The sequence below is a fragment of the Triticum aestivum genome, chromosome 6D (genome assembly GCF_018294505.1).
Source record: "Triticum aestivum cultivar Chinese Spring chromosome 6D, IWGSC CS RefSeq v2.1, whole genome shotgun sequence".
Lineage (NCBI taxonomy): Eukaryota > Viridiplantae > Streptophyta > Magnoliopsida > Poales > Poaceae > Triticum > Triticum aestivum.
In genome coordinates this window covers 71,712,789-71,719,450 of record NC_057811.1, presented here as the reverse complement: position 1 = coordinate 71,719,450, position 6,662 = coordinate 71,712,789, and positions in this window count along the sequence as shown.

The window sequence follows — 6,662 nt, the reverse complement described above, 5'->3', positions numbered from 1 at the left end:
TGTAAGCCGCCATTTAGAATATGCATTGAAATATTTCTATCGGGCTTAAATTTGAACCAGGAATTTTACTCCGTCTTAGGCTTCTATCTTCACAATGCCTCCCAAGGCACCCAAAGCACCCGTTACATGCAACTGGGTCAAATCCATCGTCACAGATAGCACACTTAATGATTTTGTAAAGACTGGCTATCTGCCAAAGTAGGAAGTCATGTCCTACTGTGCTCCTGATCCAACAGAGGAAAAGCCTCAACCCAAAGAAGGGGAAGCCATCGTCTTTACTGATCACATGAACCAGAGCTTTTCTCCACCTGGCTCAAAGTTTTTCAGAGATGTCCTACACTTTTTTGACCTCCAACCTCAAGATATCGAGCCCAACTCTGTATCTAATATTTGCAATTTCCAAGTGTTCCATGAGGTGTACCTTGGAGTAGAACCCAACTTGCTGCTCTTCAAAGAATTATTTTATTTGAACCGCCAGAATGAATGTGCCAACTTGGTGGGATCTCAATCCAGCGACGAAGATACTGCATTTTTCCGTATGCCGATCCACCGAGTCACCCCAAACACTGGAACCAGACATGGTTCTATTGTCAAGATACTTATTTGGCTGGTGAGAACCCTCTACCCGGCTTTCGCGCCCTGCGCCTTGAGTCCACTCATCCTCTACCAGATAAGTTGTCTCCTGCTGAATGCCAGAAACTTGCCCCCACCATGAGTAAAGTCAACGCTCTTTTGGGGAATGGCTTAAATGGCATTGATTTGGTCCGGGTTTGGCTTGCCTGGCGGGTTATTCCATTGATTCGCCACCCTGGTTTGATGTGTGACTACACAGGCCAGAAGAATGATCCTCTGCGGCACAACCCTAACGATTTACCTGACGACGCCATTGATGATATGACAAAGTCACTGCTGAATGAGATCCTGATAGATTGTGGCAAAGTAGGTTTAAGTCCTTTCTGCAAAACTAACCCGGCTCCAGCGGTAAGCTACTAATTTAAGCATTTTACTCTCACCTTTGAGGTTTTACCTTTACTCAAAAACTCTTATTGAAATTCACAGGCCACTGACGAATTTTGGAAGGCCAAATATGATCATGAAGCTGCAAAGAGGGCCAGAAAAGCTAAGAAAGCCGCCAGGAAAGCCGCCTCCAAGAAGAAAGGAAATAAACCCAGCGCCTCAGAGTTGCTTCGACTAGAGGACACCTCTAAGTCATAGGTAGCTCTTGATTCTCTAGGCTCCTTTTTTAACTATCTTATTGACACTGATTATCATCAGGAGGATACAGGAGCGAGTCATGCAGTGGTTGAAGAGGTAACTATTATTTCCTCCGACTCCGAGCCTTTGCCAAGACCGAAAGTCCGAAGAGTAACACGGAAAGTAAGACTTTCACATCCTTTAGCTTACCAAGGTCCTCAATTTCTTTTGAAGCAATAGATGCATGAGAGCCGGAGGCAGACCCGGACCAGCAAAGATGTGGAACTCTCCTCCGCCTTACCCAATGCACCAAAAAAGCATCAGAACGAGGTCACCTTCAATTTATATCCCTTTTATCCTTTGGCGGGTCTCACTCGTCAACCACTCAATTCTTCTGACTCAAATTATCAGGAAACTTCACCTTCCTCCGATGAGTCAATGCAGTCCAATTTGCCGGCTTTTAAAACCGCTCCAGGGTAATGATAACCTGCTGAACCTGTGTTCATTTCAATTTGTTGTATTTGTACTGACCTTTTGATCTTACGCAGCGGACAAGCAAAGCCCAGCAAAAGGGCAAAGAAGAACATGCCGGCCGAAGAGCCGATCTTAAATGAGCCAGAACTTGGAACGGCCGCGCCTGAAGCCTCCACTCATGAGCCGCCACCTGAGCCAGCCCATGATATACCAACGCCCACTACTGACCCGGTCAAACAAGCCGTTGATGGTTCTGAAAACCCGGAATTCCCTAGCCCGGCCAAGACGGATGATCCTCAAGATCTTGATGTCGAAATCACCAAGACCGGCTTTGTTGAGCCGGGGAGGCCAACCGCGCTGGCCAAGTGTTCTGCCAAGGAGGAACTTCTGGAACGTCGAAGAACTAGGCTTGATGTTGCTGATTATACTCACATGAGTATTGGAGAAATCTTTTCTAGCTATATGAGCCAAGTACACAGCAGCCGTGACATAGGAATTGACATGGTGAAACACATGCACCAGGAATTTGAGGTACAATCCTTTCTCTGTACTTAATTATCCTTACTATGCCAGCCCCCAAGTCTATTGCTTATGATGAAATATGATGTAGACTTAAAAACCAGTTTAGTAATATATGTAAGAAATCCGGCTTATCCTGTAGCCCCCAAGGGCCGGCTTAAGCAGCATGTTTGAACCGGTCCTTATCATGTTTGAATCAAAAAATTACTTGTAACAGCAATATGCATTAGTCCCCCAAGTGCCAAGTATCTTTACTTGCAAAGTGCTTGGGACTTAGTGTCATGAACCGCCACTGTAAGCAAAATTCTTCAGTATACATTAGCCCCCAAGTGCCAAGTACTTTGCTTGCAAAATGCTTGGGACTTAATAATGCATCATGATAATCTTGATTTTGACCCGGTATTGTACAGGCCACCAATAGTCAATTTGAATCGGAAATATCTGACTTGAAGAATCGCCTGGAAGCACGGGAGATTGAAACCCAAAAAGCCAACTCCAAATTTGAGTTCAGCGTACCTGAACAAGAAAAACTAAAAAAAGGCTTTGAAATGGAGAAGAAGGCCTGGGCTGATGAAAAGATCGCCTTGATCAACCGGGCTGAGAAGGCAGAGGGGGCTCTTGCAGAAGCAACTGCCGAATTATCCGGCTTAAAGCGCCATATATCTCAAATGGTCTCACCAGTCTTTGGTAAGTCACCTTACAAGTGTTAAATATTTGAATCTTTCAAATAAGCATAATATTGTCATCAGCTCACTTGACATTGCAATGCAGTCCCCAGGAGTTCCAATCTTAACCAAAGCATGATGATAAAGCTGAAGGCAGTTTATACGCTGGTGGAGCAACTCTACACCGGGTCTCAGCGTGCCTTAGCCGAAGTGGCCCTGTCGAATGAAGTTCCCACCCTCCTGTCGGATGTATTAAAGCGGCTTGCTGTGCTACCTCAGCGGTTTAATGAATTAAGGCGATCTTCTGCGAGAGCCGGAGCCATAGCTGCCTTAAGCCGGGCCAAGGCGTGGCTGCCGGAGCTAGACCCGGCCGACATCGCCATTGGGTATCCAAGCCTAAAGGAGGACGGCACACCTTTTGGACAGGAGGACTTCACCACTTGTGTTAAGGAAATATGCCCTGTGGCCACCCTGATTGCTGATGACACGGATCTTACTAAGTATCATCCGGGTTATGACGCTGAAAATCGGAGGATTCCAACGCCGCATTATGAAGTGATCAGTCTGATCCCTCCAATTCATAAGCATACCTTCGCCCCTGAAGTTGATCCGGCCGGATTAATTGATGACGAAGCTGAATTTGAAGCTTTGAATGGCATTGACTGGTCATCATCAACCTTCCAGGATAGGGAACAAGATGGAGGAGCGGAAAGGGATGATCCGGAAGCTTCAGGCCAACAACACAATTGATCCGTCGGGCAGCTCATATTTATGTTTTGCTGAAAAAACAATGTTAATCATTTGGACTCGGGGAGTCATGTAATAGGGTAGAAAGAAACTTGGTTTTGTCGTGCCATCGTGCACGTGTTTGGTGCTCAACACTGTTTAAGCCGCCATGTTATATTCACCCGTATTATACTTATCATATGTTTTCCTTATGCTTAAGAAAAAATTCGAACTGTCCTGCATACAGAAATAAATCACGAGACCCTTGGCGGTTTGTCGCAAGGCGGGTCATATATCTTACATAAAATCCGGAATATGAAAAATAGTCATAGATAAGCCTGTGATGAATTACAGCTTTTAAAATACAACTATAATATCATACCTGTGATCCTTTGACTTGTACTGCCGGTTTATGTGACCCGAACAGGAAGGGTGGTAACCCAATCTTTAGAAGCGGCTGACTTCTAAATACATGATGCTTGTTGTCTGCTGGCGACTTATTGTCCCAAAACCCAAGATGAGTTAGCTTTACACCACACTTATACTTAGGTCTGAATCAAGAAAAAATCTCAAGACAAAATCAAAGAGTGTGTTCAAAAAATCTTAAGGCAAACAAGAAGAATTTCCAGGCTTCTGATTCGAATACGATCAGTAAACCGTTCTAAAGGGGTTAAGCTAGGATTCGAATACGATCATGTAGCCCCCAGTGGCTTTGGCGTTGCGCCGATCAAGAGGGTACCGACAGCTATGTTCTGTTTGGTTCGAATACGACCTATGTTTGAACAGGAAGCCCCCTAATGACCTTGAGAGTTTTTTAACGACGCTGATTCGAATATGACCAACGTCGGACCCAAAGGGGTTGAGCTGTGATTCGGATACGATCAAGAAGCCCCCTAGTGAGTTTGGCAGTGTGCCGATAAAAAGGGTACCGACAGCTATGTTCTCTTTGGTTTGAATACAACCTATGTTTGAACAGGAAGCCCCCTAGTGATTATGATGTTTTAACGACTAGGTTCGAATACGATCATGAGCCGGATCAAAAGAAAAGCCAGATTCAAATATGATCAGCCCTCTGTTGGTCGTTTTAAAGACATAATAATAAAGACATATGATCATGGAGGATGAAAAGGACAGAGGTCCTGCTTTATTACTTATCATAATATATACATCGTCAAAATATGTACATCATGAGAGCCTGGGGCTTAAGTGTAGTAAGGCCGAAGATGAGCAATATTCCACGGCCGGTGGGTCTCCTCCTCCGACTTACGTGAGTCTTTGTGCTCTCGAACATCGATAAGGTAGTATGACCCGTTGTTCAAGTTCTTGCTGACCACAAAGGGTCCTTCCCAAGGCGGGGATAGCTTGTGCGCATCAGACTGATCCTGGATGAGCCGGAGCACCAAGTAACCTTCTTCAAAGGTTCTGGATTTAACCTGGTGGCTGTGATAACGGCGCAAGTTCTGTTGGTAAATCACCGAGCGGGTTGCTGCTAAATCGCGCTTCTCATCTAATAGGTCAAGTGCATCCTGACGGGCTTGTTCATTAGTAGCTTCAACGTAAGCCGTTGTAACACCCACGATGCGGCTATATCTCCCACGTGTCGAGGCACGACTTAGAGGCATAACCGCATTATGGTTTTGTCGCAAGAAGGGTCATCTTCACAAAATCCCATGTAATGAACAAGAATGGGATAACGAGAGTTGGCTTACAATCGCCACTTCACACAATACATAAATATAATTCATACATCATCCAAAATACACACATAGACCGACTACGGTCAAAATCCAAATGAAAATAAGATAACCCAAAATGCTAGATCCCCGATCGTCCCAACTGGGCTCCACTACTGATCATCAGGAAAACACACATAGTAACGACCACGTTCCTCGTCGAATTCCCACTTGAGGTCAATCTCATCAACTGCACTGGCATCGTCGGCACCTACAACTGTTTTGGTAGAATCTGTGAGTCACGAGGACTCAGCAATCTCACACCCGCGAGATCAAGACTATTTAAGCTAATAGGAAAGGATGGTGTAATGAGGTGGAGCTGCAGCAGGCACTAAGCATATATGGTGGCTAACATACGCAAATGAGAGCGAGAAGAGAAGCAACGCAACGGTCGCGAAGCTAGAAATGATCAAGAAGTGATCCTGAAACTACTTACGTTCATGCATAACTCAAACCGTGTTCACTTCCCGGACTCCGCCGAGAAGAGACCATCACGGCTACACACACGGATGATGTATTTTATTTAAGTCAAGCGACAAGTTCTCTACAACCGGACATTAACAAATTCCCATCTGCCTCATAACCGCGGGCATGGCTTTCGAAAGATAATACCCTGCAGGGGTGTCCCAACTTAGCCCATCATAAGCTCTCACGGTCAACGCAGGATAAACCTTCTCCCGGAAAGACCCGACCAGTCTCGGAATCCCGGTTTACAAGACATTTCGACATTGGTAAAACAAGACCAGCAAAGCCGCCCGAATGTGCCGACAAATCCCGATAGGAGCTGCACATATCTCATTCTCAGGGCACACCGGATGAACACTACGTACAACTAAAACCAATCCTCAAGTTTCCCCAAGGTGGCGCTGCAAGTGGCTCTAGTTTGGACCAGCACTCAGAGGAACACTGGCCCGGGGGTTTAAATAAAGATGACCCTCGGGCTCGCGAAAACCCGAGGGAAAAGGCTTAGGTGGCAAATGGTAAAACCAAGGTTGGGCATTTGCTGGAGGAGTTTTATTCAAGGCGAACTGTCAAGGGGGTCCCATAAATCACCCAACCGCGTAAGGAACGCAAACTCAAGGAACATAATCCCGGTATGACGGAAACTAGGGGGGCAAGAGTGGAACAAAACACCAGGCATAAGGCCGAGCCTTCCACCCTTTACCAAATATATAGATGCATTAATTAAATAAGAGATATTGTGATATCCCAACATATCCATGTTCCAACATGGAACCAACTTCAACTTCACCTGCAACTAGCAACACTATAATAGGGCTGAGCAGAAGCGGCAACTTAGGCAAACAACGGTTTGCTAGGAAAAGGATGGTTAGAGGCTGACATGGAAATA